General features: G+C 35.5%; 1 long non-coding RNA gene across 1 annotated transcript; it reads right to left on the reverse strand.

The window, feature by feature from the left end:
- Nucleotides 1-15,157: 15,157 nt before the first annotated feature.
- Nucleotides 15,158-15,754, reverse strand: LOC107176692 (uncharacterized). Its single transcript, XR_001507929.3, has 2 exons — nt 15,642-15,754; nt 15,158-15,525 (listed from the first exon to the last, which is right to left on the reverse strand). It is a non-coding gene; the product is annotated as an uncharacterized LOC107176692 (long non-coding RNA).
- Between the last annotated feature and the right edge of the window lie 8,487 nt (nt 15,755-24,241).

Consider the following 24,241-nt stretch of genomic DNA (forward strand, 5'->3'; position numbering starts at 1 on the left):
TGGAAAAACAATAGAGATCTTTTGGGAATTGCAATGTGTTTTATATATTTTTCCCTTTTTTATTTTTTCTTTTTTCATTATCATATTTATTTATTTATTTTGTCAATGATGGATAAGTGATGGAAAACATAAAATATATGGTAATGCTCCAAATTGAAGTAGGATATGATAATACGTTAACAAATAATTTTTTTTTAATAGGTTCAAAAGGGGTGACTATGGATATTTCACAATGAGGATGGCCAGAAGAGACTCAAATGGATCAAACATGAACTTCTGTCATTTGTTAAAGATCTAAATAGTCTTTATATCTGCTAGTTCAATAGACTTTTAGACGTAACAACACACAATTCTTTTCATTGGTCAACTCAAAAGAAAAAGATAGAGATTATGTATAAAATAATAAACTAGTAAGCTATGGAAAAAGGTTGCTCTCTAAGATAAATAATAGATTCAAAAACTCACTTGAACCTTATTTTGACGTGTACGTTCTTTCAAGTAGCTCAATGAATTTCACTCATCAATTTCTCAATTCACACATCTAACCAACGTCAATTTGCAAAGTGGCAAATATGGTGTAACATAATTCAAACACTACTAGAAAAATGGTCTTTACTGACTTTAGAATAGTGTCAGAAATTACTTTCACTGACACTTATTAATTGTGTCAGTAATTTGGGAGTCAGAAAAATAGTGACACTTGTAAGTGGTGTCAGTGATTACTATTACTACAGTATCACCGATATTATGACACCATAGTGTTAGTAGTTATTGATATTTTATTAGTGTCTATGATTACTGTTACCATGGTATCACTAGTTAATTTATTTTAAAAAAATAAAAATTTGAATTGGTTGTTGATTTATTGGTAAAATTAAAAGACACCATAAAATAACCACAAAAAAACTTGATATATATTACAAAATCATTAATTTCATATTTAAATATTATTAGTATATATTACAAATCCAAATACTTCAATAAACAAGATATCCTATTCTCGTAACTAAATAATCTTAAATATGTTGTGCAAATTTTAATGTACTCGCAAGCGCACGAATCTGTTGTAGTATAGATTAATGGTGACGAGTGTCGATCCCACGAGGAGGTGGATTTTAATTGTGTAGAATTAATTTTTGTGAATGGGTGATTGGATTTGTGGTGGAAATGATTGGAATATGCTAAAACTTAAATTAAAATGGCGAGAATAAATTCTAAAATTGGTATTGAAATGGTGAGAATAAATTGAAGAGAATTCTATTGAAATGACGTACTTGGGTATCTGGATCCGTATCAACATGCATCATGGGCTAAATAATCCGTATTAATGCCAATTAAATCATGAGGGGGGAATCCACACCTCATGAACCACGCTCTAATCAATATGGTGCTAAGGGCTTATCGTGCCAAATAATAATAACCTTGTACTAGAGGGCCGGTGTAACCAAGGCGGTACTAGACAAGATTAGTATTATTTGTCGACGAGAAGTCAAAACATCCACAAAAACTAGAGGGGATGAGAAAATAAATTTACCAAATAAAGCCCATGACACATGTTGAGACTTCACCTTCAACCCAAGCTTGAAAGAAAATTAGCCACTCATAATTGAACTAGGGGCAAAATGGGAATTTATTAAAATACGAAGAAAATACAAGATGGAGAAGGAATTACAGAAAATGGATCCCAAAAATGGATTCAGAGATATCAAATTAGGGGGGGGAGGCCCCCTTTTTATAGATACATGGAGTAAATCATGGCCATCGGATTAAAAACAGTTTGGACGCTCAGGATTGCGCCACGTCATCAGTCAACAGTCCACGGTTTGACCACGCGGATGAACAGTAACACGGTTTGACCCGACTTTGAACAGTAACGCGGTTTGACCCGGATGAACATTAACGCGGTTTGGTTGAAACTAATCCTGTGTGATGCATGCACCGTACGCGAGATTTTTCGTCCACTGATATACTGCCACGTCACCATCAACAGTACATAAGAATTTTAGCCCAACAGGATCGTGACACCTCATCAGTCAATGCCACGTCATCAATCCGTCTATGTGAACAGTGCCGTGAACAGTAACGTATACAGTACTGTGTACGTGAATAGTACCGTACATGTGAATAGTGTCATTTTTCCTTTTATGGTCCTCCTAAGGTTTTCGACCGTCCTGAGTTCAAAAGTGATGTCCGTTTTGCCGTCTGATCTCTCCTTTATTGTGAAATGACTATAATGCCCCTAGAATACATAAATTACTTAATTAAAATAAAACACACGCAATTAAATCATAAGAATGTTAAATACATAAAAGTAAGGGTTGTTAGTAAGACTTGAAATGTAAAATGACGGTTTTCTCCTTTATAAATATGCATTTTCTAACACTCAACACACCCCCCAACCAGCTTATTGCTAGTCCCTAGCAAATAAAGCGAAAACAAAATTCAAATTCGAAATGATTTTTTTTTTTTTTAGAAACACTCGTGTTTATTCAATCAGATTAATGATAGCAATCAAATAAAAGTATAAGCATTATCTCTAGTCTAAAGCAACATCACACCCACATCAACCATCCACATGAATTAGCCCAGTAGACTTTGTTATAGCTACTTTCAAGAATGACATGTCAAACCCCAAAATCTCACTGGAAGTAATGACACTCTCACAAAGAAATTAAAACCCAATAAACATAGTCACTCCAATCAATGGTAATTGAGAGAGAAAATAATAAAGAAATGATATCACATGCTCTCACCAAGATGAAATAAATATGCCCTCAGCTTAGAAATAATATGATCTCAAGTCAAATAAAATGTTAGTTAACCCACTTTATTTATGTCTTTTTTTTTTTTTTTTTTTAAGCATCACTACATCTTTTTAGCCCATATAACTAGCTTCTACTTCAAACTATAGTTCCCTAAAATCAAGAAGGACTTTTATTAGGATGTAACGTAGGCTAGGGACATGGTTAACAAAGAAGGGAAATAAGGAAAACAAAGTGTATGTTTGAGAAAAATGCAGAGAATTTTTTTTTTTTTTTGCAAGGTGGATTTCACCTATTATTGTTATTCTTTTGAAACAACAACTTTTGTTTTGTTTTTTTTTTCTCTTTTTTTTTTTTTGCTTTTATTTGGCACAACTTCACTGAACAAAATAATTATTTATATTTTTCTCAAACATAAATAGGTGATGGAACTTATAAGACATCGGGTAATACTCCAAATCGGAGTGGGTTAAGATGATAAGTTGACAAAGAAAAGGTTTTTTTTTTTTTTTAAAGGTTCAAAAAGGGTAACTATGGATATTTAATCAAAGGGATGGCTAGAAAGGCTCAAACGGATCAAAGATGGCCTTTCCATCGTCTTTTAGGGCTCTAAATAATTATCCATATCTACTAGTTAGATGGGCCTCCCAATGTAGCAACACACATTTTTTTTCTTTTTTTTCTTTTTTTTTCTTTTTTTTTTTTTACCATTTTTTTTAAAGGGTTAACTCAAAAGAAATGTAGAGATCGTGTATAAAATAATAAACTGCTAAGCTGTATAGAGAATGGGCAAAAGGGTTACTCTCCAAGAAAAATGATAGGCTCAAAAACTCACTTGGTATTTATTATGACATGTTCATTCCTTCAAGCAACTCATATTTGTCTCCAACATCAACATGTAGAGTAGCAAACATAATGTAACATCACTTAAGACCAAAGATAATACAAATACTAAAATTTGAAATTAATCATGTCATCCAATGTTAAAATAAATCAAACAACAATTTTTTTTTTTCAAACAACATTCTACCCCCCAATCTATTCTAAGCATGAAAGGAAAATATGCATGCAGAAATGTGAAAATGATGCATACAAACTAATTAGAAAAGTTACACGTAAAATGATAGAAAACGAAAATAATTTTTTTTTTTTAAAAGAAGATGCGTTTCTAGAGGAACTATACTCCATATTCAGCCATCTTCGACTCAAAAGTTAGAAAATGTATATTTATAAAGGAGAAATTAAAAAGAAGAAAAATAAACATAAACACATAATAAAGAAAAAGAAAATGTTTGAATTTTTTTTTAAGTTTTTTTTTTTAAATTTTTTTTTTAAACGATGAAGATGCGTTTCTAGAGTCACTACACTCCATATTCAGCCATCTTTAACACAAAAAGTTAGCAACAGTTAGTTTCTATAACAAAAAATTAGTAAAAACTTAACCAAAATTCCACAATTGTCGACTATTCCCTCCCCCCAACCAGAACGAAACATTGTCCTCAATGTGTGAAATGAAAGAAGTAGAGTTTAGAAGACATCACCTAGGTGGTGCAACACAGAAGAAAATATTTACAGGCGGAGAGTTAAATCTAATTTGTACTTCTTACTGCGGCTACTGTTACCATCATTATTTGGTCGCTCCAACACAAAGGTCCAGGGGTCTGGCTCCGGTTTATAAGCTTGTAACATATCAAGTAGCTTAGTAGCAGTGTGAGCACAAATAAAAAGTTTTTTCACATTAGCGGGAATGAAATAGTTTTTTATTGCATGGTTAAGAAATGCGATAAAGCCATCATAAAAGTTGTTGACATTTAACAAACCGATGGGTTTCTGGTGGATGTGCAGATGGGCCCAAGATGCTAGTGTCATAAGTGCCTCTAGTGTTGCAAGATCTCCTGGAAGGAAAACAAAAGCATCAGCATGATTAAGCATTTCAGTTATTCTTTCTTGCATACCTGAGACGACTAACTCTTCTCCAGTTGATGAGTCAGACGAACTGCCCAATGGTTTTAGGACTCTTGGGATGATGCCTAACACTTGACTTCCTCTGATAAAAGCTGCTTCGGAGACCATTTTTGATAACCCTCGGTTACCTCCTCCATACACCAAGTGTAATTTTCTCGCTGCTATGCTTCGACCAAGATCTATGGCTGCCTCAACGAACTCTTTATGTTTGCCATAGGTAAATCCAGAAAGCACACAAATGTTCTTGAATTGTCTATTGGGAGTAGCTGCCATTGTGATACTTCTCGAAAACAATTTGTGAGTGCTTGACAAAAAAGAAATCACATTTAAGAGTCTTGGTGATAGTGGGTCATGGTTGTGTATGAGGTAATATGTCAGTGTCAAATAACGCGTAAAGCACGTGGCTCGCAAGTCAAAAAGAAAACAGTAAAAAGGAAAAAGCAAACAGTAATAAAATTATTAAAGACAATAATGCAAACAATAAGACAATAGTGAAATAAAATAACAATAAAGTAAAAGGATATTTACATGTAGTTGCGACTGTGGCTCACATCTTCCTCTGGTTTTATGTCCAGAAACGGCTTGAACGCCCTCTATGGGTCGAGGATAGGCTTCCTATCCAGCTTTCTTATAAACTGGCAAACAGGGTCGTTTATAGTCAGATTCCCGAGACTATATCGTGCATGCTCTTTCTGGAATAATGGCCATAACTGGAGAATCGCTACTTGCACATATCCACTGGGATGCGTTTCAAGAGATAAAAGGATATCATCCAATGACTCCTTATTCAAGCCATCCCTAATGAATTGAATCTTATCTTCTCTGTTATCAGACATCATTCCTAAAGAACATGGGTTTCTATCGCAAATCATTCTGGCACACTTGTGACAAGCAACAGAAATTCTTCGAGCTCGTCGTTTTCTTGCATAATTTCCTTTACCACAACCAGGCATGTATGCAATAAATTTAGGAGGTAACTCACCTGCTAATCGTACTTTAGCCTCGATTAACCAACGGATGTCTGCAGGTATGTTATTCCTCATGAGCAATCGCATGCGTTCAGATCGGGCTTTATAGATCGTAAGGAGGGCATTCTGAGGGAGTGAAGGGAATCGCTTGTGAAGCTTCGCTAGAATCTCGTTTCTGTCCATACTTTCGCCTCAGAATATCAGTTATTATGGGAAACTGAAGTAACCGACTTGATTGTCACGGAGTACCGTTATCCGCCACTTCACCGGGGTAACAAACTAAAGCACACAAACAGAAAAACAAATTAAAACACACAAAGAAAATCAAAATCGTCCTCGTATTGAATTTACCTCAAGCTCCAACTGGATGTCGTAAACACTTCTCTCAATATCTCTGAGTTGGCTTTCTAAACCCTCAACATAGGCTACTAACTCTGGTGGTTGTAGAGCCCAAATGCGATGTGTTTTACAAAATTGAATCTGCCTTTTGAGATGAGTTTTGACACGTTGAAGTGGTTTAAGAATGTTCAGGAGGAACAGTCTAAGCATGAGACTCATGATTAAAAATGATAAGAGAAAACTTAATGGTAAAATAAACACACTTATGCAAAAACAATTTCAATTAGCAAAAGAATAATATAAAGAAAGAAAACAAAATCAAATCAACGAAAAAAAAGAAAAAAAAATCAATTCAAATCTGGTGGGTCACTCAAATTTATTTCGGTGTCTTCTCCACGTGGTTGGTATTCTAGATATGGCTTTAATCTTTGACCATTAACTTTAAATGTGACACCGTTCTTTGGGTCCTTAATTTCAATTGCCCCATGTGGAAAAACAGTATGAACAATAAATGGGCCAGACCATCGAGAGCGTAACTTACCTGGGAATAGGTGCAAGCGAGAATTGAATAAAAGCACTTTCTGACCTGGAGTGAAAGATTTTCTTATAATTTGCTTATCATGGAAGACTTTCATTCGTTGCTTGTAAATCTTGGCATTTTCGTACGCGTCATTGCGAATTTCTTCAAGTTCTGCCAGCTGTAATCTTCTTTCTGAGCTGGCTTGCTGCATGTCAAAATTGAATTTCTTGATGGCCCAATATGCACGATGCTCGAGTTCCACAGGTAGGTGGCAAGCTTTTCCATACACTAGCCTGTAGGGTGACATCCCAATCGGGGTCTTGAAAGCCGTTCTATATGCCCATAATGCATCATCAAGTCTTAATGACCAATCTTTCCTGTCTGGCCTCACCGTCTTTTCTAATATGTGCTTTATTTCTCGATTGGATATCTCAACTTGGCCACTGGTTTGCGGATGATACGGGGTTGCCACTTTGTGTGTGATTGAATACTTTGTCAAAAGTGCTTTGAATGCTTTGTTACAAAAGTGGGCACCACCATCACTGATTATTGCTCGAGGGAATCCAAAGCGTGAGACAATGTTGTTTTTCAAAAATCCTATCACCACCTTGTGATCATTGGTTCTACATGGAATTGCTTCTACCCATTTTGAGACGTAGTCAACACCAACCAATATGTATTGATGGCCAAAAGAAGGGGGAAAGGGTCCCATGAAGTCGATACCCCATACGTCAAAAATCTCAACCACTAAAATTGGATTTAGTGGCATCATGTTCCTTCGTGTAATGCTCCCCATTCGTTGACACCTATCACATGAAGAACAAAAAGTGTAAGCGTCTCGAAATAGTGTTGGCCAATAGAAACCACATTGTAAAACTTTAGTCGCTGTTTTCTTAGCACTGAAATGGCCTCCACAAGCTTGTTCATGGCAGAATGAAAGGATATTCTGAATTTCATTTTCTGGGACACATCGTCTAACAATTTGGTCTGCACAATACTTGAACAAATACGGGTCATCCCAAAAGAAATTCTTTATTTCCGCAAAGAATTTGATCTTGTCTTGCTTGGTCCAATGCTCTGGAAGTTTACCTGTAACAAGATAATTAACTATATCAGCATACCAAGGTAATACTTCCACACTCATTAATTGTTCATCTGGAAATGACTCATTTAATATTAATGGCTCTGTAATTGTGTCAAAGTGAAGACGAGAGAGATGGTCCGCCACAACATTTTCTGACCCTTTCTTATCTTTGAATTCCAAGTCAAATTCCTGCAAAAGTAACACCCAACGAATTAGTCTAGCTTTTGCATCTTTCTTTGTGAGAAGATATTTAAGAGCAGCATGATCTATGAACACAATTATTTTACAACCAATGAGATAAGATCGAAATTTTTCCAATGCAAACACTACTGCTAGCATTTCTTTTTCAGTAGTTGAATAGTTCAACTGTGCATCATTCAATGTCATACTAGCATAGTAAATAACATGAGGAATTCGATCAACTCTTTGTCCTAAAACTGCTCCTACTGCATAATCAGATGCATCACACATGAGCTCAAATGGTAAGCTCCAGTTTGGGGCCTGAATGATGGGTGATGATGTCAACAATTGTTTTAATTTTTCAAACGCCATGAGACATGAATCATTAAAGATAAAAGGTACATCCTTAGCAAGTAAATTGCATAAGGGTCTAGAAACTTTGCTAAAATCTTTAATGAAACGTCTATAGAAACCAGCATGCCCAAGGAAAGATCTTACTTCTCTGACTGTTTTGGGTGGAGGAAGATTAGAAATGAGATCCACCTTGGCTTTGTCAACCTCAATACCTTTGCTCGAAATGATGTGACCGAGAACAATACCTTGTTTTACCATAAAATGGCATTTCTCCCAATTTAAGACCAAGTTCTTCTCGATACATCTCTGCAGAACTAGTGTTAGATGATGTAAACATTGATCAAACGAGTCACCAAAGACAGAAAAGTCATCCATAAAGACTTCAAGGAATCGTTCAACCATATCAGAAAAAATGCTCAACATGCATCGTTGAAATGTAGCAGGTGCATTACATAATCCAAATGGCATTCTCCTATATGCAAATGTGCCAAAAGGGCAAGTGAAAGTAGTTTTCTCTTGATCTTTTGGTGCTATGGGAATCTGATTATATCCTGAGTAACCATCTAGAAAGCAATAAAATTCGTGGCCTGCTAATCTATCAAGCATTTGATCGATAAATGGTAAAGGAAAATGGTCTTTACGTGTGACAGAATTCAATTTTCTATAATCAATGCATACACGCCATCCTGTAGTCACTCTAGTGGGTATCAATTCATTATCAGCATTGGTAACTACTGTGACTCCTGACTTTTTAGGGACAACTTGTACAGGACTGACCCATGAACTATCAGAAATGGGGTAAATGATACCTGCATCTAATAGCTTAAGGACTTCAGTTCTAACCACTTCTTTCATATTAGGATTTAACCGACGTTGCATTTCCCTAGTAGATTTAGCATTTTCATCAAGGTGAATGTAATGCATGCAGTCTACTGGATTTATACCTTTGATGTCTGCTATGGTCCATCCTAATGCTCCTTTGTGCTCTTTTAAAACATCCAACAACTTACCTTTTTGTTCATCATTGAGGGATGATGAGATGATTACCGGCAGAGAACTTTCTTCTCCCAAAAATGCATATTCCAAAGTGTTGGGTAATGGTTTGAGCTCGAGTTTCGGTGGTGATTCTGATGATGGGATGAGTTTCTTCTCTGATGGTGCTAGTTGTTCAACTCTTGACTTCAATTTATTAGTGTCCATAGATGGTGCTGAGTCAAGCAGGGCGTTGACCTCATCAACCGATCTATCAATATCAAAATTCAAACCAAAGTGAGTTAAACATGTTTGTAAAGGATCATCACTAAGGTTTGAAACAAAAGTATCATCAACTAATGCTTCAATTAAATCCACATCAATAATTCCATCATCTGCACTGTGAGGTTGTTTGGCAATGTTGAAGATGTTCAACTCCATAGTCATGTTGCCGAAAAACAACTGCATATTTCCAGTCCTGCATTGAATGTGAGCATCCGCAGTTGCCAAGAAAGGTCGGCCTAGAATAATGGGGATGTGCTTCCTTGAATCCTGTATTGGTTGAGTGTCAATTACAATGAAGTCAACAGGAAAATAAAACTTGTCTACCTGGATAAGCACGTCCTCCACAATACCACGAGGTATTTTCGTGGACCGATCTGCAAGTTGTAACACCACTGGAGTTGGGTGTAATTCTCCCAGTCCAAGTTTCACAAACATAGAGTAAGGCAATAAATTTACACTAGCTCCTAAATCCAACAAAGCATTCTCAATTGTGTGGTTCCCTATACTACATGAGATAGTGGGGGAGCCTGGGTCTTTGCATTTTAAAGGAATTTTATGTTGGAGTATAGAACTAACGTTTTCTGTTAAAAATGCCTTCTTTTGAACATGCATATTTCTCTTTTTAGTACAAAGGTCTTTAAGAAACTTGGCATAGGATGGAACTTGTTTAATAGCATCAAGCAAAGGGATGTTAACACTTACTTGTTTGAAGATTTCAAGAATCTCACCTGTGGATTTTCCCTTCTTGCCTTTAGCTAACCTCTGGGGGAATGGAGCTTTAGGAACATATTCTCGTGGGTTAGTTTCTTCTTTCTCCTCCGGTGATGAGTCCTCAACATTCACAGGTACAATTTGATTTTCTTTTGTCACCGGCATCTCCACTTTGTTGTCGACTTCCTTTCCTTTTCGCAAGGTCATTACTGCTTTGACCTCTCCATGCTGCTGTGGTGAACTGGTACTTGCTTCATGTACTCCTTTAGGGTTAGGCACTGGTTGACTTGGAAACTTACCTTTCTCAACGGTCATTGCCAAGGTCTGAACTGAAGAAGCAAGTTGTCCCACCATCTTCTCGAGGCTTGAAACTGATTGGGCTTGTGAATTGAAGCCTGCTCTCAACTCATTTCGTAGTCCATCAATGGTGCGATTCTGTTGCTCAATCGTGGAGTGAGTAACATTCTTGAAATTTTAGAATGCATCCTCCCATGGTCTGGGTTGAGAGTAGTTCTGGTTCTGATTGTATGGTCTGAATGGGGGCTGAGAGGCTTGAGGAACTTGAGGAATTTGTTGCATTGGTGGAGCTGGAGCTGCTGGTCCATTCTGTTGGAATCCTTGAGACCATGAAAAATTGGGGTGGTCTCTCCATCCAGGATTATATATGTTGGAGTATGGGTTGTAATTTGATGGCTTTCTCATTACACCTATGGCATTGGCTTGATCTGAGTATGAGTCATGGTCATGTGGTTCTGTTGATTTTGCAGTCGATAACGATGTTATTTGTCGAGCAAGACCTTCAACCATCTCCTTGACTTCTTTGATTCCCGAAGTTGACTCGCCAATTTGAACCTCATTCACTCCTTTAATTCTTCTAGTATTCCTGAGTGATCGACTCCGTTGTTGGGAATTATCCGCTTGTCGCTGGAAGAATTCCCAAATCTCTGATGCACTTTTTGACATTAGCTCTCCTCCACTTGTTGCCATTAGCCATTCTTGCACATTCGGCAATAATCCCTCCAAAAAGTATTGGCATTGGTGCCATTTCTCGTACCCATGATGTGGACACTTCAAGAGTAGCCCATTGAATCGCTCCCAAGTTTCGAAAAATTGCTCGTCTTCTCTCTGGGTAAACTCTGAGATTTCCCTGCGAATAGCATTGGTTTTATGCACTGGGAAATATTTATTCAAAAATTTCGTTACCATTTGTTCCCATGATGAAATGCTATTGGCAGGCAATGTATTAAGCCATGAACGAGCTCTATCCTTTAAAGAAAATGGGAATAGTCTAAGTTTAACATCATCGTCTGAAAAATTTTCATATTTAAAAGTTTGACAAATGGCATGAAAATCATTCAGATGATTATATGGATCCTCATTTTCTAGGCCATAAAATGTGGGGAGACAATTTAGCACACTAGGTTTTAATTCGAAACTCCTAGCAGCTACATTTGGGTATCTTATGCATGATGTACTCAAATTAGCTAAGGGACTGAAGTAGTCCTTAAATGGCCTCTCTTGTGGTTGCAAATCCATTTCAAATTTATTTTTAATGTGCTTTTGTGTGCGAAGTGTTTTTTCTAATTCAAGGTCTATAGGTTCAAGATTAGGTAATAATGACCTACGACCATGCATGCAAAATAAATAAAATAAAAATAAAGATGCAAACAAAACAAAAAATAAAGATGGGAACAAAACAAATAAAAATAAAGAAGAGGGAGAAATTACGATACTAACCTTATTGCGCTATTACAACCTTTCTATAAAAATACACAAAAATAAATACGTGAAAGAAATTAACTAAAAATTAAATTAATAAGATAAACAAAAAAAAATTACAAAGAAAAATAAATGGAAAATTAAATTACAGAATTTTAAAGAAGAGAAAAAGAAAAGAAATACTAACCTTTAAATGTAGATTCACTTTTTTTTCTTTTTTTTTAATTTAATAAAAAAAATACAAGAAAACAAATAAAAGAAATTATTCAAAAAAAATTAATTCTATGAATTAAAATTACTTACCTCCCCGGCAACGGCGCCAAAAACTTGTTGTGCAAATTTTAATGTACTCGCAAGCGCACGAATCTATTGTAGTGTAGATCAATGGTGACGAGTGTCGATCCCACGAGGAGGTGGATTTTAATTATATATAGAATTAATTTTGTAAATAGGTGGTTGGAATTATGGTGGAAATGATTGGAATATGCTAAAACTTAAATTAAAATGGCGAGAATAAATTCTAAAATTGGTATTGAAATGGTGAGAATAAATTGAAGAGAATTCTATTGAAATGACGTACTTGGGTATCTGGATCCGTATCAACATGCATCATGGGCTAAATAATCCGTATTAATGCCAATTAAATCATGAGGGGGGAATCCACACCTCATGAACCACGCTCTAATCAATATGGTGCTAAGGGCTTATCGTGCCAAATAATAATAACCTTGTACTAGAGGGCCGGTGTAACCAAGGCGGTACTAGACAAGATTAGTATTATTTGTCGACGAGAAGTCAAAACATCCACAAAAACTAGAGGGGATGAGAAAATAAATTTACCAAATAAAGCCCATGACACATGTTGAGACTTCACCTTCAACCCAAGCTTGAAAGAAAATTAGCCACTCATAATTGAACTAGGGGCAAAATGGGAATTTATTAAAATACGAAGAAAATACAAGATGGAGAAGGAATTACAGAAAATGGATCCCAAAAATGGATTCAGAGATATCAAATTAGGGGGGGGAGGCCCCCTTTTTATAGATACATGGAGTAAATCATGGCCATCGGATTAAAAACAGTTTGGACGCTCAGGATTGCGCCACGTCATCAGTCAACAGTCCACGGTTTGACCACGCGGATGAACAGTAACACGGTTTGACCCGACTTTGAACAGTAACGCGGTTTGACCCGGATGAACATTAACGCGGTTTGGTTGAAACTAATCCTGTGTGATGCATGCACCGTACGCGAGATTTTTCGTCCACTGATATACTGCCACGTCACCATCAACAGTACATAAGAATTTTAGCCCAACAGGATCGTGACACCTCATCAGTCAATGCCACGTCATCAATCCGTCTATGTGAACAGTGCCGTGAACAGTAACGTATACAGTACTGTGTACGTGAATAGTACCGTACATGTGAATAGTGTCATTTTTCCTTTTATGGTCCTCCTAAGGTTTTCGACCGTCCTGAGTTCAAAAGTGATGTCCGTTTTGCCGTCTGATCTCTCCTTTATTGTGAAATGACTATAATGCCCCTAGAATACATAAATTACTTAATTAAAATAAAACACACGTAATTAAATCATAAGAATGTTAAATACATAAAAGTAAGGGTTGTTAGTAAGACTTGAAATGTAAAATGACGGTTTTCTCCTTTATAAATATGCATTTTCTAACACTCAACAAAATACATAAGAATTTCTACCATCCAATCAAATGCCTACTAATTGCGGCTACATTTAACAAAATTTAGAAGCTAAATTGATAAGGATGACGGCCTTTCACTCTTTGAACATAAGTAGTGCATTTGTGTTATCACACCAGCAGTTTCTATGTAATGTTGCTTCAGCTGAAAGCTCATGAAATAGGAAATTCTTGTCTTCTTGATTAGGCGACTTGGGAAGGGGATCTGTAAAGAGTAGCTGCTGCCCTGGAAAGTGCTCCTGCCCAGTGATTTTGTGCGCCCATAATATTGAACTTGAGATGAGCCCTCCTGCACGCCTGCACTGCTATAAAAACGCTCATATAATTGCTTCTGTGGAGCTTTGGACCTCCAAGATATGAACACAACCATAGTGCCATTTATTGCATAAAATATAAATGCCGCGCTAACTTGACTAATTTTACAAATTTGGTGATGATACATTTAAGATTATGGTTTAAAAGAATAATTCAAAGACAGCGGTTTCAACAGCGAGATTAACAATTCTTTTATTTCTATTAAACATAAAAAAAGAAAGAAAAAGAAATGCAAAAAAGTAAGAGAGATAGAGGAATACGGGAATCGAGGTCTGCCACACAAACATCTTGAAGCATTTCAGGATCAGCAGCATTAGTGTTCAAGATCACAGCAAAAGTGACAACAAAAAGTGTCAAAGCACTAGCAGCAGCAGCAGCCATGGTTACAAAAGTTCAATTATGATCTTGTTATTGCTGCAGGCAAATAGAAAGAAAGAATAAAAGAAATGCTTAGAAATTAAAAATTTTTATCAGCTTATCCACTCTCACTCCACTCCCCTCGTCCTCGCCATTTTCTTTCTTCTCTCAACAGTACCACTGCCGATGGTGATAAGACCATCAACGACGACACGGTCATCGCCAAGTTATTATTTCATGATTTCTCTCTTACGCACTCATACACAGTTTCCATGTACTATGAAAGAAAGACATGTAAAACATTAGATTATCATTTTCTACTTGTGCTAATTGACATCACTAATCTCAGGCTTTCTTCCAAAACAAAATCAAAGTAGAAGAATCTCATCACAAAGAGTAAGTACACAGCAAAAGTAAGAATTTTTATTCATAAAAGCTTAAGCCTTTTTCCGTTTAATGTATATAATAAAAATAGAGGTACTTCGTTCTCAAAACAACAAGTCAATCAAAAGCTAACAACTTTTTCGCCCTAGTGAACCAGTTGCTTATCTCCTCCAATAACATTTTGTTCATCCATTCGGAAGAGCAAATAAGCAAGATCATAAAAGAAACACAAAACCCACAAAAATAGAAATCTTGTACGCATTAATATAGAACAATGCAAATCTACCAAAAATAATGAGGAGAGTATAAACAGAGGAAGAAGAAATGCAGGGAATTACCCTGAAGAGAAGGGGGAGATTTGGGTACCCTATTAGCATATAATTTGCTAACCATGTCAACTAATAAAACACACCCAACAATTCTCACAAGCATCTCATCAAACACTTTGCAGACACCGTACCAGTCTCCAAAAGCTATGAATGACTAGCACAACTTTTACCATTCACATATCAACAAATCAAAATGTGGAAAAAAAATTCCAAAACCGTGTATTAGTTGAATAAAAATAAAAGAATTAGTAAACCTACTTAAATTCAACAAAAAGAACCAAATTAATTTCTTACTAAATTCACATATAAGTAGAGAATATTTAATAATTATTAATTATTTAGCTAATGCTCACCTTACTTAATTACCATGCCCAGATCTACAACTGCTTCACATAAGTGGTGCTTCTGCCTTCTTCTTTAAACAGCCTCTAACAACGCTCTTTAACTTTCACCAAGACATCCGTCCACGATCTTGGAGCTAAATTGAACCCCTCAAATCATTTTTCTCGATGACGAAGATTGGCATTAGGCAAAAAAGTGGCTAGAATTTCACGGCCGTGTGAGATTCTGTTGGATTGTAATAGAAAGATTTTAAGGTTAGGGATTGAAAAGAGGCGAGATTGAGAGGGAAAATTTGAGTTGGATCGAGAGCAGGCTCGACCGCAGGGGAGAGGAAGCGAAACCTGTATTGTTCAGCTGAGCCAGCGAGACGATGAAATGCAATGGGATGGATGGTAGAGGGCTGCCTACGCCCAAAAGCGATGATTCACTGCAGTTCCCTCCAGTCCGTTCTGTTTCAGGTTGGGTTAGGGGAACATTCGAGTGATTGCCTTCGCGGATCCAAACACGCTCACCGGTACGCTTTCTGGCTCGCAACGACTCAAATGGGCGGGTCTTCTTCGTTTTCCTTTCTCCTTCGGGTAGTTGAAGACAGGTGAGATTGAGAGGGAAAAATTGAGTTAGATAGTAAGAGATTGTGTTGGATTGTAAGAGAAAGATAAGAGAGGAGTCGGGATTGATAAGACGACGCAGTTGAGTTTTGTGAATTTGGTGAAGTTAGGGTTTTTTAGATTTGGGGAGTTTAGGAGGGACACGAAAGATTAAACTTTTTGTCTAAATTAAAAGTTAAAAAAATAAATCTTTGTTTAGTAGTTAGTTTTCTGAACTAGAAAATTTGAGATTTGGTCTCCTGGTCTTTTTTTCGAACTTAAACGCTTGAGTACTAGAGGTCCTCGGTTCGAGTTCTATTTGGAACCTAATTAGAATTACTTTATTTTTATTACTGATACCTTAATGTCAGAAATCTCTGATGTTTAAGTTACAGACACTATACTATCAGTAATTTGTGATATTTTTATGTTAAACACGGAAAATGGTCCATATGTATGAACATACTGATACTTTTTAAAAAATTGTCACAAACCAAGTGTCAGTAAAGACCATTTTTCTAGTAGTGAAAGCTAAAGATAATATAAATTGAAAAATTTAAAAGCCATCACGTCATCCAATATCAAAAGATCACAAAAAGTGTCTTAAATTGTATTATTTCATTATTTTTATTTTATTTTTTAACTAAACTACAAGACTAGGAATATTCATTTCTAGAGTAATTAAACTCCACATTCGGCCATCTTTGACTCAAAAATTTAAAAAAAATTAGTAAAGTACAACAACACAACTATCAATTATTCCACAACTATCAATTATTCTGTCCCCCAACTAGAATGAGATATTATCCTCAACTTTTGAAAGAAAAGAAGTAGAGTTTAGAAAAAACTGATGAATTTTTATTAATGTTTGAATGGGCCCAAGATGCAAATATAATTTATGCCTCTACAATTGCAAGATCTCTTCGTAAGAAAATTAAAGAATTATTAAGGTTTCGCGTCTTGGTTATTTTCTCCTGCAAACTTAAGATGACTAACTTATTTGCAATTGGTGAGCCGGGCAGGCATTCCAGAGGTTATAGGGGTGTAGGATGATACCAAGCACTTGACTTCCTCTAGTGTAAGTAGTTTCTAAGACAAGTACTTGACCAAGATCCATAGCTGCTTGAGCAAACACTTTGTATTTTCCATAACGAAAGCCAGAAAGCATGCAAACGTTCTTCAATTGTCTATTCAAAGTTGCTACCATTGAGACAATCTCAAAAATAATTTGTGAGTGTTTAAAAAAAACTCATATTTAAAGATCTTGGTGAGAGACATAATGATACAAGGTTGTAAATGAAGTGGTGTGTTTGTCACATAACGTGTGAAGTTCCTAGTTCACGAGTCAAAAGTAAATAGCAAAAAAAAAGTAAATGGAGATAAATCACACTAGTAAACAATAATTTAAATGATAAAAGAATAGTAAACAAATTGATATCTACCATTAGTTGTGACTATGACTCACATCTTTCTTTTATTTTACATCGAGAAAGGCTCTCATCCAGTTTTTTGATAAACTGGTAAATAGGGTAGTGTATATAAAATGCTAAAGACATTATGGTGCATATTTCTTTTGGAATAATGGCCATAACTAGGAAATTTCACGTTGTACGTATTCACTGGGATGCGTTTTAAGGGTCAAAAGGATGTCATCTAATGACTTTTTATTCAAGTCATCCCTAATAAATTGAATATTTTCTTCCCTAATATAGGACATCATTCCCAAACATATACTAGAACTTTCATTATAGTTTGTTCGAGCACACTTATGATAAGAAACTTGGAGCCGTCTAGCTCTTCATTTTCTTGAATAATTTCCTTTCCTATAGCCAAACATGTAAGCAACAAATTTGAGAGGTAACTCCCTTCTTAATCATACTTTGGTTTCAATTAACCAACGAATGTGAACAAGAACGGTATTTCTCATAAGTAATTGTAAGAGTTTGGATCAAGTTTTAAAGATCGTGAGGATTGCATTCTAAGGGAGAGAAGGAAATCACTTATGAAGTTTTGCAAGAATTGTATTCTTATTTATACCTTGGCTTGGAAATGTCAATTATTATGGAAAATTATTAGAACTGACTTTAATGGTTACAGAGTACCATTATCTGCCATTTAACTAGGGTAAGAAATAACAACATACCAAACAAAAGAATTAATCTAGCAAAAACAAAATGCATGTGAAGGCAAACAATAAAACAAAAACAAACAATATAAATACTAGGACGTTAACTCACCACCATCTCCTTATTGAGTTTATCGTAAGTTCTAATTGGATATCACAGATACTACCTTCTATTTCTATTAATTGTCTTTTTAAATATGATACTAACACTAGTGGTAATAGATCCTAAACAGGATGTGATTTACAAATTTTGAGCAGACCACTTACGTCAAGCTTCATATATAGAAGTTTGTTAAAGTTAATGAATAAGATTTGTCTCATTGAGATACTCATGACCTAAAATACAATTGATAAAAGAAAGCATAATTTTTAAACAAATGCACTAAAGTAGGAAACAATCAAAATAATTTTAATCAATAAAACAAAATAACAAAAAGTTAAATCATCCAAAAAAAAACCTAATCAAGACGTGGTGGGCCTTTCAAATTTCCTCTGGTGTCATCTTCATGTGGTTGGTACTCTATATAGGACTTTAATTTTTTACCGTTAACTTTAAAAGTGACATTATTCTTTAGATCCTTAATTTCAATGGCCGACATGAAAAAATAGTGTGAATAATTAATGGATCATACCATCAAGAGTGTTATTTACTTGGAAATAGATGTAAGCGAGAATTGAATAGCATCACTTTCTAACCTGGTGTAAAAGATTTTCTCATAATATTCTTATCATGAAAGACTTTCATCCACTACTTGTAATGTTTGTCATTTTCATATACATTATTGCGAATCTCTTTAATACTAGCTATAATCTTCCTTCCAAACTAACTTGTTGCATGTCAAAGTTAAATTTCTTGATAGCCCCGTATGCACGATGCTCGATTTCCATAGGTAGGTGACAAACTTTCTTATACACTAGCCTATAAGGTGACATCCTAATAGGGGTTTTAAAAGCCATTCAATAAGCCTATAGTGAATCATCGAGTTTCAATGACCATTCTTTTCTGTCTAGCTTCACCGTCTGTTCTAATATATACTTTATTCCTCGATTGGAGATCTTGACTTGGCCACTAATTTGTGAATGATATGGGATAGCCACTTTGTGTGTGACGAAGTACTTTGCCCAAAGAGCTATGAATGTTTTGTTGTAAAAGTGGGTACCACAATCATTGATTATTGGTCGAGGGAGTCTAAAGTTCGAAACAATGTTGCTCTTCAAAAATCCAATCACTACTTTGTGATCATTGGTTCTGCACGGAATTGCTTCTACCTACTTTGATACATAGTTGACATAAACTAATATGTATTGATGGCCAAAAGAAAGAGGAAATGGTCCCATAAAATCGATGCCCCACATATTAAAAAACTCAACTGCCATAGTAGGGTTTAGTGGCATCATGCTCCTTCGTGAAATACTTCTTATGCTTTGGCACCAATGACATGAAGAATATAAGTCTAAGCATCTCAAAATAAAGTTGGGCATAAAAACCATGTTGTAAAACTTTAGCAGCCATCTTTCTAGCACTAAAATTGTCTCTACAAGCTTGTTCCTAATATAATGAAAAGATGTTTTGAAAATTTCTCTCTGGGATGCATCGTCTGATAATATGATCCACGTAATATTTGAATAGATAAAGATCATTAGAAAAGAAATTCTTTGTTTCCACCAAAAAAAAAAAAAATTGGCCTTATCTTGCTTAGTCTAATTCTCTGAAAGTTGCCCTATCACAATATAATTAACTATATCAGCATACCATTGATAGTACCTCCACACTCATTAGTTGCTCATCTGGGAATGATTCATTGAATCGTAATCGTTCTCGAATTGTGTCAAAATTGAGGCGAGAAAGATGATCTGCCACCACATCTTTTATGCCTTTCTTATCTTTGAACTCAAGGTCAAATTCCTACAAAAATAACATCCAACGAATTAGTCTGACCTTTACATTTTTCTTTATAAAAAGATATTTAAGAGTAGTATAATCTGTGAGCACAATTATTTTATATCCTATAAGAAACTTTTCTAATTCAAACATTACTATTACTATTTCTTTTTTAGTAGTTGAGTAATTCAATTGTGTATAATTCAATGTCATACGAGCGTAGTCAATGACATGAGGGATATGATTAACTTTTTGTTCTAATACAATTACTATTATTTGTACAAGAATGTTAATACTACTAATCAGGCATAGTCTCTTGAGGGTATGTTGTTCCTCAAGCCTTATTCACAACTAATCAATGTGGAGCACGAGATGTCAGTATGGAAAATTCTAAAAGAGATATTGTAAAAATAAGGGTAATGTTATAAAATTATGTTGCAGGGGATTATTGACTATTATGAAAATAATAGGTGTCATGACCCAATCTAGATTTGGTAAGATATTGTCCACTTTGGGCCTTAACAAGGCTCGCACGGTTTTGTTCCTAGAGCGCTCATACACCCCAAAACGTGTCTTGCCAGTTAAAGTGTAGATCACCCATTATAAATCCAGCATCTCTCTCGTGCTTTGCCGATGTGCGATATGCCGGGGGTATTACATTCACCCCCCTTGGGGACTCAGCATCCTCGCTGAGGCTTGCCCCACCATTGCTCAAGAGGACACGTGGAACCGTTCTACTACCATAATATCATGACCCAACCTAGATCTGACAAGATATTATCCGCTTTGGGTCTTAATAAGGCCCGTACGGTTTTGTTCCTAGGGCGCCCATAGTCCCCAAAACGTGTCTTGCCAATTAAGGTGTGGATCACCCCTTATAAGTCCAGTATGTCTCTCGTGCTTTGTCAATGTGGGATTTGCTTAGGGTATTACAATAGGTGCAAGTGGTATACATTGATTTCATTAGTGAAAAATTGGCAACCTCCTGATTTAGAATTAGGGATGGCAATGGGGTGTGGTAGGGGTAGGGAGGCCTATCCCATTCCCCACCCCATTAAAATTTTTTGCCTCCATTCCCCAATAAATTTAGTGGGGTAGGGATGGAGAATCCCCATGTGGGGAATAATTTCCCCATCACCACTCCATTCCCATTTACTTATTTTATATTAGGTATAAATACATGAATGCAAGATTGTTAATAGTTCTCTGGGGATTTTGATGCATTCAAAGACCAAAGCTCCATAGGCAAAGAAAAAGTCCTCTAAGCAAGATCGTTAGTCCAATACCCTTCAAGAAAAATCAAAAGTCCTAATTTTGTCAATTAAAATCTTGAGTTCTTTTGCATAAAAATCATAAAATTCATTCAATGAAAATTCTCAAATTCTTCGAATAATAAAAATTCCTTAAGTGAAGTCATGAGTTCCAAAAAGAAATTTTTAAATATCTGATAATTCCATGTATCTCGTACATATATTTAAAATCTCAAAACAATTTTTTTTTATAAATGGTGATAAGAAAGACTAAACGCAACTTTAGCTCAGCCAATTTAGTTTAAAACTTTTGATTATTTTCATCAAAAGTTTAAAAACTTTCGGGGAGTAATATCAGGGAAAATCCTTAAGCAGCTCGGCTGGCGGTCATAGGAACAACCAGACAGTACCCCTGTAATGGTGTTCCTCTATTAGCAACAAAACAATTTGGTGAATTCAAACTAAAACCGTAACTTCAGAAGATCAAAATGGAATCGAAAACCAGAAGAGAAGAGAACAGTAGAGCAGAAGAGATTAACAGAACAAAGCATCTGCACAAACTGAATTCAAATGGCTGGAACTATAAATAGAGACTATGAATTCTTGTAAAGACACGGCAATTTGAAAATCAACAAGAAGAACATTGCTAATTGAAGGTCACTGCCCAGGCGTCTTCCAGCAATCTTCTAACAGACAGTTCAAGCAGCCATGACCTTTTTTGTCATAACAGTAAAAATGAAAATTTAAAAGAAAAAAATTATAATATAAGTACACGTACTCTTTGTCCACGATGCCCTTAAAAGCCTGAATCCCCAAGGATCTAGGTCTTTTGGAATTGGAGGTTGCATTATAGCTTTTGTTGATTTGAGATTCACGTCTCTTGCAAACGTAAATAGGCTTTCACCTTTGTAAGCTGAAAGGAAATACAAAAAGGTATAAGATGTAGAAGTCAGTTGTCACTGACAAACCGAGCATAATGCACCAAGTTTGAAAGAGAAGAAAGTACAAGAATGCATCAAATCCCAAGAGACTTAAAACTATAGACTTCCTGTTTTGGATAAACAGAACAATAAAATTATAGTCTTTGTCAACACCTGGAAGTCCAAGGAGAATATACATATAGAAGCCTAAAGTCGAGCTCCCTCTTCTACTTTTTCATACTTTGTTTTATTTAAAACGTCTTGAATGACCTGGCTAACATATAGAATATAATATGGAACGAAGGAATGAAGTATCTTAAAAACATGTATTCTTGATTGCCTTCATAATCATGCTCTCGGATATTATATCAATTGAAGAAGAAAAATCAATAAAGCAGTATTAAGTAACTTTCCCAGTAAAAAGACACAGAAGGAGACAGACCATGAAAGAAAAAGATGAGTAACCTGAAGTCACTTGAAGGTCTCATGATCAGTGTCTGCATGGTACCGATTCTCAGCCTGGTATCAAGACAGTCTAATTGGAAATCAAGCATAAGAATTCGAGCCATCTGCCGCTGGCTGCATTCTGGAATGTTAAAACCTCGTGGTGTGAACCTATGAGCTTCATCATATCTACGGAATTTCTTCTATTTCCGGAACTCTCCCTGCTAGCTACCACTCATAAAGGACAACCATGGAGTTCAAGTTTTTTCGATGGGGTTTAAAAGTAACTACCCAAATAAACTTTTATCTTTAAAATTGATTCAATTGGAAAAATTAACACAATAAGCAATTGAGCCAAGAAAATAAAAATCCCCACAAGCAAAAGCATTAGAAATCATTGGTCATCAGGAAGGAAAATCTCAGAAGGGTTTTGACCTATCCATTCCACTCATAAGGGAAAGGCAAAATGCTACTTCTATGCCTGTTTATTCTTTAAGGTACTTATAATTTGATGACTATTTGATTAATCAGTAGTATACACCAAGTAAGAATTAAAAACATTACCCAATATTTCATGCTTCTTTCCTCAATTCGTCCACATAACATGCTGCATTTGGGGTTACAAATTACAATTGCCCTTAAGTCATGATTAGCACCAGTCAATTTACAAGGTTTACTCACGGGCACTCACTAGTTGCTCATCAAAGTCTTTTAATTTACACTGATTTTCGGCAGCAAAATTTCCGACTTGCACGCATTTTAGCTTCCAATACTTGGTAATTATAATAATAAGTCTTGACAACGCAGTCAAAAGCGAACAATTAAAAAAAAACGTAAACGTACTCTTTGTCCGCGATATGAGAAACCAAATCAACCTGAAAATTCCAAAGTTAATTTTTAATAAAAAAAAATGTATAATTGGAAATGAACAAGAAAACAGGTGACTGCTTATTCGTGAAGAGTAAGACGGAAAAAGAAAGTCGAAACTTGGCGGTTGAAGAAACCATCATACCCTTAATTGAGAAATTACTCAACCACTTCAATTCCTTATAAGTCTTTAGATATATCAAAAGCAAAGCCACTTGTAAACAAAAGTAACAACTAACAAGCCAGCTCGATAGGCCAAATCATTCAAATTTGAGGTGAACAAGCTCCGTTCAAAAAAGTACTTGCACCAATTATCCCCAACTTCAACTTTAAGGTGCGGATAATAATTATGAGAATTAACGATATCATAAGAGTAATTTAGACATTTAACACTAGGAATGAAGGTGAGGTGAGGTGGGGTGAGGTGGGGATAGAGAAACATGCCCCCTTCTCCACCCCATTAAAAATCTTACCTTCATTTCACCAAAAAATTTATGGTGCGTTTATTAATCTGGAATCAGGATTGGGTTGGAATGAGAATCACGAATGAGAATCAAAATAAATTATTTACTTGAATAGTAGGAATCAGAATTGAAATGAACTTCATTTCTATTATTGTGTTTACTTTGTCATGAAATTTCAATGAATTATTTCAGTTTATTAAAATACCCTTTGTTAATTAATATCATTTGGTAATAATAATAATAATAATAATCATATTAATAAACAACAATAATAACAACAATAATAATTAAAATAATTATAAATAACACATGAGATTTAGTGTATGACGGAAAGAACTGCTTGAGCCAATCTTAGAATGAGGGTGAGAACGAAAGGCAAAAAATAATCTTTTGTCTCAAAAT

Source organism: Citrus sinensis, chromosome 1 (assembly GCF_022201045.2).
Source record: "Citrus sinensis cultivar Valencia sweet orange chromosome 1, DVS_A1.0, whole genome shotgun sequence".
Taxonomy (NCBI): domain Eukaryota; kingdom Viridiplantae; phylum Streptophyta; class Magnoliopsida; order Sapindales; family Rutaceae; genus Citrus; species Citrus sinensis.